General features: G+C 39.5%; 1 long non-coding RNA gene and 1 pseudogene across 1 annotated transcript; both read left to right on the top strand.

Annotated features, from left to right (window-relative positions):
* The first annotated feature begins 2236 nt into the window (after positions 1-2236).
* On the top strand, positions 2237-9896 carry LOC132055217 (protein DOWNY MILDEW RESISTANCE 6-like; annotated as a pseudogene).
* On the top strand, positions 6002-6652 carry LOC132058138 (uncharacterized). The gene is made up of 2 exons (XR_009415192.1): positions 6002-6140; positions 6374-6652. It is a non-coding gene; the product is annotated as an uncharacterized LOC132058138 (long non-coding RNA).
* Positions 9897-13356: the final 3460 nt, after the last annotated feature.

Below are 13356 nucleotides of genomic sequence, written 5' to 3'. Positions count from 1 at the left end.
TTCCATAAAAGATAAAACATCCCACACGATATTTCTCCATTTTTCAAACCAACCATAACAACATTCATAAAACCATAATCAAAGAATATATTTAATTTAATCTCAAATTAATCCAAAATCTCCTTTCAAATTCACCTCATGGCTGTCAACTTAAATTCAACACTTTATGATTTTTCTCCTATGATTCTTTTCTCTTTAAGAATTGCTAAACCTTTGCATCATCTCAATCATGTAAATAATAGGAAGGACATACCTTATAGTAGAAGAACTTCACTTCATTCACCTCTTTCCAAGACTAAGTTTATCACCACCTTGAAGAGAAACAAAAACAATCATGTTCCTTGAATTTTCTTTGAGATTTTGATGTTGATATTCTCTCTTCTTTGATACGAAAAGGTTGTAGAAGATTATGGAGGGTTATGGAGTATTATGGAAGTTTATGGAAGATTATGGAAATTTATGGAGAATCATGGAAATTTATGGAGAGTGATGGAACCCTCAAGAACTCTTTAGAAGTGTGGTGAATGAAAAGATGATGAAAAATGATGGGTTAGAGGGATATTTATAGGTGTGTTGGGTCGGGTACTGTAGCAACCCGGGTACTGTAGCAACTCGGGTACTGTAGCAGTCCGTTTCTGCTCTTATCAGCCTAACTTGTAACGCCCATAGTTCCCTGCTCCGATGTCGCATTGATGAACAGTTTATTGCGTTGGAAACTAGACTCGAAGAACTTCATTTTAAGCTTTTGAAACACCTTAAAACTCCTCATACTTTAAAAGATATTACTTTCCCAAGTTGGACCAAAATTTTTACATGAAACTTCACCCATCCTTTCTCCAAAGTCGTACTACTCCATTTCTTCTACTCATTTCCTCATAAAACCTTCCGGTATACCTTATGTACATCCTTCACTCATTAAATATACTTAATAATGCTTGCTCCTTATATTCCAAAGTGGTTTTAGTTAACCATAACTCAACGTACTTATGTTTCAAATTTGATAAATGCTTCTTCGAAGATATGGGGTGTAACAAAATATTCCCTCTGCAAGAAAGGCTCTGGCCAAATATTTTAACTATGTTTCGTCGTCATTGCCTGGAAATTCTATGTTTACTATCGCAAGTTAGCTTTGAAAAATAACAACAACAACAACAAAAAAAAATATTGCTGGATTCTTCTTTGTGAGTTTGAGATCTAAAGCAAGATTGAGAGTCAGTTAGAATACAAACAACATCGAGAGTTGCTGGAAATAAACAACTACGCAAGGAGGAAGTAGTTGGTTTATAACTTTTAAGAAATAACAAAGTCATTATCACTACTATATAGAAGCAATACAACATCTCGATTTGTAGAGACGAATTTAAAATTTAAATTTGACAAGTTCAACTTAAAAGAATTTTACAACTAAAGTCATTCGATTTTTATAAGTTATGGGTTCAGATCTGAAACTAGTTGAAATTTTAGTGAGTTTTAAATATAAATTTATATTCAGAGTTAAAAATGCTCGGCTTGAGTTGATAGGGAAAAAAAAGGGGATCTTTACGCTCTATGTAGATTTAGGAAAGTTAATTATCCGGTTTAGCCCATGTTTCAAAAATTACCCGAGTTAGCCGCTTTCTCCGGCAACACAATCAGCAGCAGCAACAGCAACGGCTGATGGTTTATTCCTCCTTATGCAATTTTTTATTCTTTTTGTTTTTTAAGTATTTAAATTTTGTTTCACAATTGTAACGCTACACTTTTATATTGCGTAGAAGTGTGTATAAACACCTCTATACATTATGTATAAACACCTCTTGTATAAGTTTGTATAATATTGTATACTAGTGTAAATGTATTTTGCACCTCTTGTATAAATTTGTTTAATCTAGTATACCAGTGTAAAAGTGTGTATAAACACCTCTTATACATTATTATAGACTTTTATACAAGGTTGATACATTATCTACTCCAGGTGTATAAAGTTGTATATTTTTGTATAATATTGTATATTGTGAAAAGTGGCTATGCGGGGTGTAATTTTAAAATATGGCTATGCAAATGTAATTTTATATGCTAGATTGTACATTATTGAAATTTGCCCAAAAAAGAGCGTAGGAAGGTAAAGGTAGTAGGTTTGCAAGTTGCCTTCTTTAAAAATGTAACAAAAAGAATCAACTGCGGGTTTAAAACAATGTTTTTTTGTTGATAAAGAGGTTTAAAACAACATTGAGAGTCGAGAAATAAGGAAAACATCATGACTAGTTTTGATATTCCAACGACTGATGTTTCTCCTTTTTTTTTTCAGATCAAAGGAAAATGAAGAAGGGAAAAAGAAGACTCGAGAGCAAATATGTGAAGCATTTGTTAACTATGGCTTCTTCCAGATTGCGAATCATGGAATTCCTTTGGACTTGTTGAGCAGAACCATGGATATGTACAAGACCTTCTTTGCTTGTTCAGACGAAAACAAACTCTCTCTACCCGAAAATTATTTTAAAAGCACACAGAATTCCGTTGAGACTTATGAGCACTTGTTTTGTCGTTCATCTTCTGGCTTCAATGTCTGCCCCAAAAGTCCACCTGCTTTCAAGTAATATTTTAATCTATTTCCGCTATTGCCATATTCTCTTTCAATTGCATCTCAAATTATTAACTGTTTCTAGTTTAGGCGATCCTCAGATATGATGATTCCAAGAACTAGTACGAATTTAGAAACTTAATTTGCATTTTCTCCCTTTATAAAATTTTTAAGAATGTTATTTGTGAAGTAAATATGTTTGATTTCTTAGGCAAGTATTGGAGGAGATGGTTTCACATTTGACAAAGTTAGGAGTTGTGTTGGAGAGCATCATAAGCGAGTGTTTGGGCCTCCCTCCTAACTTCCTCGCTAACTACAACAATGATCGGTCTCAGGATGCCTTGATGGGCCTGCACTATTTTCCAGCGACAGAGGATGAGAACGTAGGAAAACCAGCACATGAAGATCCCAGCTGCATCACCATTGTCTACAAGGATGAAGTTGGAGGCCTTCAGGTGCACAAAGAGGGGCAGTGGATTCCTATAGCGCCTTCCAAAGACAAACTAGTAGTTAATATTGGTGACATGTGATATTTGGCACAAATATCTAGATTTAGTGTCATTTACATTTTACTTCTTAACACTTTCATCGCAGTTTTGAATGCAAATTGTTGTATATGAGCTTATGTTGGTATGTTTATATGAATAGGTACAACAAGGACCAACGAAGGGTATTCCGGGCAGTTTTGAGTGATTCCGAGGCTGTGTACGTCGATTGCACGTTGCGAAGGAAGTTCCAGCATTTGAAGGCAAAATCTGACCACTGAAGGGTCCCATGCGCTGGCCATGCGCCGCATAGCCAGCGCACAAAAACACCATTCCTGATTCTCAGACCTGTTATGCATTGGCTGTGCGGAGCACAGCGAATGCACAAACATAGTCATGCGATGGCCATGCGACGCATGACCAAAGCACAAGAGGCGTCAGTTCTCCTAAGTTGATCGGGATGGGGCCCACTTACCTCATATTTGCCCTAGCTTATAAATAGCTGTTTTTACATTAGAATAGGAGACTTTTGACCCAGAGAGAGTAGGAGCCGCCGTGGAGGCCGGAGATTATTGGGTTTTATCTTTTCTTCTCCTTATTACTAGTTTATATATTTTCTTTGAATGATTTGTTGCTTTTCCTCCATGTCTATGTGGAGCTAAACTTCTCGTTCTAGGGTTGTGGTAAACCATGATTATTGATGTTTGGTGATTATTTCTTATCTTAATATGAGTTGTTGAGTTTGATTGCTTCTTTAATTCGTTCATAATTGCTTGATTGTTTGGACGACGAGTTAGGTTCTATCGACTATCTAATATACATGCTTGGGAAAGATGTTGTTAGATTAGAGAAGGATTAAAGAGGGCGTGATCTGATTATCCCTACGGTTGGGCTAGGATTTGTGGCTAGGATAGGAATATACCTAGGCGCCGCGTTCAATTAAATACCATAAACGGATTGCATTCTTAACAAGTCAATTCCATAGGAATATAGGCGGCGAACTGTTTTGAATAGGCGAGTAGTAGTTCGGGAGAATACTACGAGAGTTAATAATTCGGTAAATTAGCAATCGTCGACAATTCGGATTAAAGGGAAATAGTTCGAAAACTCAATAGGATTAGTAAACCAACCGCAACCCTGGAACATTCGTCTCATTGATAATATAAAAACCCGCTCTTTCTTTGTCGAAGTTCATTATTTGTCTCTTTTATCTTCAATTAGTTTATAATCACAATCTTCGAATTTCATCTCTTGTATAGATAATTTGGATAGTTTAATTTAGTTGACGGTTAATCATAACTCCCTGTGGGTTCGACATCCGATTTTTTAAAATCACTATATTACTTGTACGACCACGTACACTTGCGTGTGCGTTTGGACGCAACAACATGATACAGGTAATTATATATAAACCGGCTGGCAGTTAATATCACAGTTACCATTAGCCCAAAAATTTAAGGAATCACGACCCTTTCCTATAAAAGTCACGGAACTATTTCCCATTTATAGTAGAGTTGATGTTTTAAGTTTAATTTGCTTTATATTTGAGTTAACATGGTATTTTGCTTGTTTATCTGGTATTCTGGTGAAATTTAGTTCTGTTAGAATATGTAATTAGTAAAATATATTTTGTAATATTTTGTAATCTTCTATTTTAGGATAGCATATGTTAGTATTATTTAGTGAAATTAGTTCCTAATTTGTAGCCTACAATTATGGTGTAAATCATGTATATCAACCCATTCATGGGAACAGATTATTCAAGGAAAACATTCTCTTACATGGTATCAGACTAGGTTCTCCTAAAAACCCTACCCCTCAGCCGCCAACCCCCCCTTGGCCGCCGACCCCCTCCCCCCCATCCTCTCTCTTCGTTTTCCTCCTCTTCTCCATGGCCGACACCTCCAAGTTGCATCCGCGACTACCGTCACCAATATCAAATCATGCATTCCTATTGTGCTTGACTACGAAGGAAGCCAATACAATAAGCGGGCTACCCTCTTCAAGCTCCATTGTCGTGCCAACTTGGTAATCGACCATATCCTACCTCCCGCCTCTCCCACCATGCCACCACCGGCCATCGCTCCCGAGAAACTTGTCGCTAAGGCCCCATGGGAACGGTGGATGACATTGTTCGGCAATGGATTTATGGCACCATATCCAATGATCTTCTTAACACGATCATTCATCCGAAGGACACCGCCGCCGAAGCTTGGGACCGCCTTGTTCATCTTTTTTCGGGACAATAAATCGGCTAGGGCTCTCGCTCTTGATGCGAAGTTCACCAACACCAAATTGGTGGATTTTCCGAATGTGAAAGCATACCGCGCACTGTGCCGAAAGTTCTTGCGAACAACCTTGCCAACGTCGGTCACAAAGTTTCCGACGAACGACTTGTGCTTCGCCTTGCGAGGGTTGTCGGAGGAATATAAGACTTTTCGCACAACGGTGAAGACCGTACTCCTCTCCCGTCTTTTGATGTTGTCCGTCGATGCTTGAGCTTGAGGAAGATAGCCATGTCGAGGACGCCATTCACGACGCCGGCTCAACCGTCGCTCTTATTTCTCACAATGTTACTCCTCAGCATTTCTCAGGTAATGGACAGCCCCATAATTCTGAAAATAACGCCAACAATCGTGGAGCTTCGCAGAATCGTGGCAAGAAAAACAACGCGGTCGCGGCGGCGGCAACCGCAACAACCGCGGTGGCGAAGCAATGGACAAAGCAACGGCGGGGACGCCGCACCTTCGCGCGGCCGCGGCCGGCAGTTAAAGAAGGCCTCGGCGCCCGTCGTGGTATTATCCACGCGTGGGCAACTTGGGGGCCACGGCGCGTGGGCCACCCCACCTTGTCCCTATCTGCGGCGGGATGGCGGCGGCCCGTGGCGGGCAAGCAACCGCGTCCGGCTCTCCTCGCGGCGGGGAGTTCTTGGTCCTCGTCCTCCGCGGTCGTTCTACTCGTCGGCCTCGTCATCACATGGCGGGTATGCGCCACGGATATTGATCAAGCTATGCACACAATGTCGTTGAATCCGCCCGATGACAGGAATTGGTACATGGACACCGGAGCCACATCTCATATGACCAACTCCCAAGGTACTCTCTCGTCTTATTATCAATTGAGCAAAAATAATGGCATTGTTGTTGGTAATGGTAGCATGATTCCAATTCGTGTTTATGGTCGGGGCTTCCTTGAAGTAAATCCCTCTTTAAAGGCGAAAAATGTCTTACATGCACCTAAACTCATCAAAAACCTTATTTACGTTCGTAAATTTACTATAGATAATATGGTTTCTGTTGAATTTGATCCCTTTGGTTTTAATGTGAAGGATTTACAGACGGGGAGCAAACTCATGAGATGTGAGAGTTCGGGTGATCTTTATCCATTCTTCCCAAATTTTCGAGCCATCTCGCCATTCGCACCATCTGCTTTTAGTGTCATCTCTCCTCATATCTGGCACTCCCGTTTAGGTCATCCGGGGGATGTTATTCTTAGTTCTTTACGTAGTAGTAATTTGATTGAATGTAATAAGGCTCGAAACAATGTTTGTCATTCTTGCCCTCTGGGGAAATTAATTAAATTGCCTTTTTATGACTCTCTTTCAACTACTACTATGCCCTTTGATATTGTTCACAGTGATGTATGGATCGCACCCTGTTCTTACCTCATCCGGTCCATGAGATATTATGTTTTATTTCTTGACAATTACACAAATTTTCTTTGGACTTTTCCAATCAAAACAAAGTCCCGGGTTTATGATGTTTTCTTGTCGTTCCGAATTTCATTCGCACTCAGTTTGAAAAAGAAATCAAAACTTTTCAATGTGACAACGGGCGTGAATTTGATAATGGTCCTTTTCATAAATTTTGTGAACAAAACGGGATGTGTTTCCGCTTTTCTTGTCCCCACACTTCCCCCCCAAAATGGTAAGGCGGAACGGAAAATAAAATCGATCAATAATGTTGTTCGTACACTCCTTGCCCATGCATCTATGCCCCCCTCCTATTGGCATCACGCTTTGGCCATGGCCACGTACCTACACAATATTCTCCCTTCTAAACTCTTAGCATATAAGACACCCACTCACATTCTTTATCAAAAGAATCCATCCTACTCTCATCTTCGAGTTTTTGGTTGTCTATGCTTTCCTCTCTTTCCCTCCACACAAATTCATAAGCTACAATCTAGGTCCACTCTACGTGTCTTCCTAGGATACCCTTCCAACCATCGGGGGTACAAATGCTATCACTTATCGAGCCGAAAAATAATCATAGCTCGGCATGTGTGGTTTGATGAAAATTCCTTTCCTTTTTCACAAATGCATACTCTATCTCCTACCTCATATGATTTTTTGGATGATAATTCCCCATTGAGAATCCACTTGTTGCATGACCGGCCGCCGCTTCCCCAATACGGCCCTCCCTCTCGTGCAACCCACCACCCGATCTCCCCTACCTCTTCTCCTTCATCGCCGACCCCTGCCGGCGTCCGCCTCCACCGCCTCCGCGGCGGTTCCCGGTACCCGCCCTTCCCTCTCCCCCCGCCCACCACCACAGCGCCCCTCCCCGCGCCCACCCACCCACGCGTACGACTACACGTAGTCAACATGGGATTTTTAAGCCCAACTCAAAGTACCATAATCAAGCCTTAAGTGTCACCACCAATTCCATCTCCCCCATTCCTCGGAATCCCGTTGGTGCCCTTAATGATCCGAGGTGGAAGAATGCTATGCAAGATGAATATAATGCTCTTATTGATAGTAAGACTTGGGAGTTGGTCCCTCGTCCTCCAAATGCTAATATTATTCGGTCTTTATGGATTTTTCGGCATAAAAAGAAATGCGATGGTTCTTTTGAGAGGCATAAAGCCCGTCTTGTAGGTGATGGCGAGGTCTCAACGGGAGGGTGTTGATTGTGACGAGACATTCGGTCGGTGGTCAAGCGGCAACTATCCGTGTGGTTCTTACTATTGCTTTATCTCGCTCTTGGCCCATTCACCCGGCTTGATGTAAAGAATGCTTTCTTGCATGGCAATTTGAATGAGATCGTCTATATGTATCAACCTTTGGGGTTTCGGGATCCAGCTCGCCCTGATCATGTTTGTCTCTTGCGTAAATCTCTTTATGGTTTGAAGCAGGCACCACGGGCTTGGTATCAGCGTTTTTTCTTGAATATGTGGCAACCATTGGTTTCTCCCATAGTACATCTGACAACTCTCTCTTCATCTTTTGTCGTGGGAAAGATATTGCTTATATTTTGTTATATGTGGATGATATTATTCTAACTGCATCTTCAGACTCTCAGACTCGGCATCATGTCCAAATTAGCTACGGAATTTGCAATGAAAGACTTGGGTCCGTTGAGCTATTTTTTGGGGATTGCAGTCTCCAGGGACAACAATAGCCTCTTTATGTCTCAGAGTTCTTATGCAGAGGATATTCTTGACAGAGCAGGCATGTCACAGTGTAAGCCCTGCCCCACTCCAGTTGACTCAAAGGGCAAACTCAGCGCTTCTTCAAGCGCCCGTATGAGGATCCTACGAAGTATCGTCGTCTTTTGGTGCTTTGCAATACTTGACTTTCACTCGCTCGACATATCATACGCTGTCCAACAAGTTTGCTTGTTTATGCATGACCCCAAGGTCCAAAGATATGGAAGCATTAAAAACGCATTTTGCGTTACATTCGAGGTACGATTGACTTTGGCACACATTTATACAAATCCCCTCTACGGTCACTCCTATCATATACGAGATCTTTTGATTGGGAGGATGTCCGGACACTCGACGCTCCACGTCGGGTTATTGTGTCTATCTTGGGAATAACTTGATTTCTTGGTCTTCCAAGCGCCAACCTACTCTATCTAAGTCAAGTCTTTGAGCGAATACGAGAGGGTTGCTAATGTTGTCTCTACGAGTCTTGTTGGATTCGTAATCGTTGCTTGAACTCCATTGTCCTATTCGTAAAGCAACGTTGGTCTATTGTGATAATGTAAGTGCCATTTACTTGTACGGAAACCGGTACAACATCAACGTACCAAGCATATCGAAATGGACATTCACTTTGTTCGCGAAAAGGTTAGACGTGGCGAAGTTCGTGTCCTACACGTTCCGTCCCGTTATCAGATTGCTGACATTTTCACCAAAGGTCTTCCGCGCGTACTATTTGATGATTTTCGCGACAGTCTAACCGTTCGTAAACCTCCCGCTTCGACTGCGGGGGTGTGTTAGAATATGTAATTAGTAAAATATATTTTGTAATATTTTGTAATCTTCATTTTAGGATAGCATATGTTAGTATTATTTAGTGAAATTAGTTCCTAATTTGTAGCCTACAATTATGGTGTAAATCATGTATATCAACCCATTCATGGGAACAGATTATTCAAGGAAAGCATTCTCTTACAAGTTCGATGACCATTTGAGGAATTAACTCTTTTTTTTTTTTTTTGTGACATAAAAAAAGGTGCTAAGCAACAATAAATTCAAGAGTGCAACTCACAGAGTGGTGAGACCAAGAGGAAAAAACCGTTACTCGTTCGCGTTCTTCTATAACGTGCAAGGAGACAAGTGGGTTGAGCCATTACCACGGTTTACAAAAGAAATTGGAGTGTCGCCCAAGTACGGAGGATTCCTCTTCAATGAATATTTGCGTGAGACTCGGAAACGGGTCTCATCCACCCTGGCTAGACACGAAGATCTCATCCACATAACCCACTACTCAATTTCTAATTGAAGTCTATGTGATCAAGGATCTTCTCACTATGTGGAAAGAAACATGCAATAATATGTATTACTCCTGATATGTGTGTTGAAGTAAACCTGCAATAATATGTATTACTCCTGATATGTGTGTAGAAGCGTGCGGCCAGTGCCGGCTTGATGGCTAGGCCCACTAAGGTGTTTTCCTTTGGCCCCCATTTTTTACCAGAATAAGTTTAATAATTTTAAATTAAAAAAAATGGATTTTTTAGTAAAAATAACAATTTTTTGTAAAAATTAAAAGTGGATGAGAAAATTAATTTGGGCCCTTATTTTTACAATGAATAGTTTGTGTTAATCGTGAATGTTCTTTAAAATATACTCAAGACACTCTGGTATTGATGATTTAGACTTGCTTTAGGAATTAAAAATGTTAAGGAAAATATTACAAGTGGAAAATAATATTCTAATTGATATACTTAGTTGGATAAAAAGACTTGATTCATTTTCAAATGCATATATTGCTTTTATATAAAATTATGTTAAAAATTGCCTCAATGGAAAGAACTTTTTCAAAATTTAAATTTATAAAATATCACCTAAGATCAATAATGTATCAAGAGATATTAAATCAATTAGCAATATTATCGATTGAAAAAACATTATTAGAAGGAATCATTATAAAAAAGCTAGAAAGATAGATGTCAAATAATATATCAGTGAGCTTTTTCTTTTAAGCATAGGACCTCGATTAAATAGGGCAATTTGCAGGATTGCCCTTCGCTGGGGGTGGTCTTTAATTTTTATCCTTCGCTAAAAGCCTCTTGATTCCGGGTTCGAACCCCCGTTCAGCTAAAAAAAAAATTGCAAGGCATAAGTTGGATTCGCAGGGCATAAGTTGGACTTATGCCTTACTCTGCCTTAAGGCAAAAAAATAAAAATAAAGATATTTTGTTGAAATTTTATAAACCTCTGCCTTAAAGCCTAACTTTGAGCCTAATTTTGAGTAAAAGTTTGCCTTAAGGCCAACTTCTGCCTCAAGGCACAAGTTGGGGTGACTTATGCCTTAAAGGCATAAGTTGGAACCCAACTTAAGGCATAAGTTAGATGCGAATCCCAACTTCTTCCCTAGAAATCCCAATTTATGCATTGCGAATTTTTATTTTTTTTTTAACTGAGCCTGGATTCGAACCTAGTACCTCTGGGTGTTAAGCGAAGGGCAAATATTAAAGACCACTAATTTGAGGGCCAAAAATTAAAGACCACCCCAAAAGAAAGACAATCCGCGCAAAAATATGTTAAATTTTTTGCCTTAGGCATCCAACTATGTTGAGCCGCCCTTGTGTGCGACCATCTCATTAAAAAAATTAAGTTGTAAGAGAGCACACTATTATTTTCTTAATTAAATCTTCAACACGTCTTTCATCGTACATGTTGACACCCAATTTTGTCCCTCCTTTATTCTGATTTTATATACTCGGGCTTCTAAATTTATTGACGAGCTAAACACTTTATTAATTTTCACTATTTTACTATCAACGTTACTGGCATTATCTTATCACAAATTTCAAAACGGTTCGTCGTCATTTTATTTTCGGATTTTGTGCCCGTTAAACTAATTATACTTTATCAAGTCTTTATTCTCCACATATTAATTTCACATAGTATATATTGTACTAGTTGTTAAATTAGAAGCCTAGGAATAATTAAAATAAGGGAGAAAGATCAACATTTTTTTTAGCCAAAAACAGGCCCAATTCGTAGCCCATTTCCCCTCCTATTCAAAAAATGACTAGCCCATTAGCTATGCCTACCCTCACTCGACCAGCCCATACTTCAATTAATTTAGACCAGCCCATATCCTAACAGATCAGCCCACACCTTATCATACCCGACCCGGCCCAGCTCTCCTCTTCACCTCTAAACCTAATGAACAAGGTCAAACGCAGCCTCCCTCTTTCTCGTCTCTCTCTCCTCTCACCTCTCTCGTTTCCTCTCTCTTCTCCCTTTTCCTTCTCTCTCTCACCCCATTTTTAGCAAAACCTTGACCTACTTTCACCATGGCAGATCCTTACCCCTTCATTTTCGTGCAAACCCTTTCCTCTTTCCTCTTCCAAGCAAGAAACCATCTTTGTTTTCAGCCATGGCAGGTTTCACCATGCCATTTTTATATACGATTTGGTCAAATACAAACGGCCAAAAATCTGAAAAAGAAAGATCAACTTTAAAGATTTGATTCGATTTCAAACGGATCACTAGAAATCCCGCCCAAAAAACGAGTGAAACCCTAGTTCTTGGTTATAAATAGGGGGGGGGGGGGTTCTTTTTGGTCATGGATCTGGACTCCGAATGAGAAGCCAAATAAAACTTTCACTCTAAAAACACTTTGGTTTTCTGCCGAGATTTTTGGGTCAAAAGGTCTGGAGCTCTTTCTTAAAAATCTAGTCTTGAACTCTCTCTAAACCAGATAAACATTTCATTGAAATATGAAATCGGTGTCGAAAGGTTAAGTTCGTGACGATTCGACTAACTCTCGTCGCTGTTCGGCAAAGAACTTTAACTACGACAAAGGCATTTTATTTGTCGACTCGAGTCTCGAATCCGTCAATACGAGAGTAGATTCGAGACCTCCATACCTCTGTTCACTGCACCCGAACAAGGTGATCCCTCCTTCCTTCCAGTTCATTTTAGTACTTTACTTACTTGATAGTTATGTGTGCCGAATTGCTAGTGTGTGCATGTTTCTGCTAATTGCTCTTCCTATTCGGCCGGATTATGTATTCAGTTACTAGTTTAGGCACATTTAGGCATGTTGGTTTGATTCTTGTTTGACTTAGGTTTAGTATGCTGCTGTTGTCTAATGGATAATTTGGTCCTCATTATGTTGTTTGAATAATATTAGTATGAACATAAATATTTTGTTTGAATCTAAAACTTGGTTATTGTATAAGGTATTCAAATAGAGCGTATATCATAGTCAAATCTAGTCGTGTTTTGCTGATCAGTCGTTAGTTTATGTCTTTATTGTGTCTTAGTTTAGTTCAGGCAGTGCTGGATACTATTGCTGTGTTGGTTTAGTTTGTACTCCTGAATGCCTGTCTAGTCGAGTTTACACTAGTTTCAAATCTGCAATAGTGATATCAATATATGTCTTCTCAAAGTTCTATTTTGGTTGAGTTTCTTATCCTTACTTCAGCTAGTCTCAAGATTTCATATTACCAAAAATAGCTTCGAGTCTAAAATTTCAACCCATGAATTTTCAGCATTATATTAGCTTTTAGAATCAGAATCTGATCTAGTTGATTCCGGGTGACCAGGTATTGTTTTAGGTTTCAGTAGTCTAAAATATCCTATAAGATATATATGGATATCGGCGGTCTTAATATGTCCATATGTGACTCAAATCTGTGAAGTGTACCTCTATGTTCGACTCTATTTCATCGTCGGAGGAATATGTTTGTTGCTGATTATTTGATAAATAAGACCTATGTTATATGTGTGTGTAAAGCATGAGGACCGAACTGAAATGTTTTCAGTTTCTGTGCGCAAAGATAAAATTGGTTTTGGGAAAGGACAAAAAGAATGAGTATAAATCCCGTGCTATTTAAGAGA

Source organism: Lycium ferocissimum, chromosome 5 (assembly GCF_029784015.1).
Source record: "Lycium ferocissimum isolate CSIRO_LF1 chromosome 5, AGI_CSIRO_Lferr_CH_V1, whole genome shotgun sequence".
NCBI classification, from domain to species: domain Eukaryota; kingdom Viridiplantae; phylum Streptophyta; class Magnoliopsida; order Solanales; family Solanaceae; genus Lycium; species Lycium ferocissimum.
Note: the sequence above shows the minus strand (reverse complement) of the source record. Positions and strands in the feature narration are given on the sequence as shown.